Below are 895 nucleotides of genomic sequence, written 5' to 3' on the forward strand. Positions count from 1 at the left end.
TAGGTTACTAGTTCACTCTTAATAGGACCTTTTGACATTGTATCTTTACCTCATGACACATTACACGTTTCTTATTGTATCTTCTATGGCATGAGTCTCTAAACCCCATGTTGGGGGTGAGGAACTCTGCTGTGTCTTGATGGATTAATGCAATTACTACTATTTTTCATTCAATCACGCTTGCTTCCATTCTAAGATATCACTTGTTCCTCAACTTGATGAATGTGATTATCTGTGACACTCATCATCATTCTCACCTATGAACGTGTGCCTGACAACCACCTCCGTTCTACCTTAGACTGAGTGGATATCTCTTAGATTCCTTAATCAGAATCTTTGTGGTATAAGCTAGAATTGATAGCGGCATTCAAGAGAATCCGGAAGGTCTAAACCTTGTCTATGGTATTCTGAGTAGGATTCAAGGATTGAATGACTCCTACATACAGCTTGCCATGGAAGGAGCCTTGCATGCATGAAGAAGAAGACAGTAGGAAAGCAGAGATCCAGAAGATAGAGCATCTCCAAAACCTCAACCTGTTCTCTATTACTGCAAAACAAGTATTTATTTCATGTTCTTCTACTTTTCACAATTAAACCTGAGAATTATTGATATCCTGACTAAGAGTTACAAGATAACCATAGCTTGCTTCAAACCGACAATCTCCGTAGGATCGACCCTTACTCACGTAAGGTATTACTTGGATGACCCAGTGCACTAGCTGGTTAGTTGTGCGGACTTGCAAAAGTGTGATTGCAATTTTGTGCACCAGAGATGGAGAGAGATGTGTATTCGGCCAAGGTTGATAAGAGAGGGTAGTGATGTGTGAAAATGAAGAAGGATAGATGGGTTTATATAGTAGAGGGAGAGGGGTTAGGGTTCGGTCATTTAGAGTGG

This window comes from Arachis duranensis, chromosome 9 (genome assembly GCF_000817695.3).
Source record: "Arachis duranensis cultivar V14167 chromosome 9, aradu.V14167.gnm2.J7QH, whole genome shotgun sequence".
Classification (NCBI taxonomy): domain Eukaryota; kingdom Viridiplantae; phylum Streptophyta; class Magnoliopsida; order Fabales; family Fabaceae; genus Arachis; species Arachis duranensis.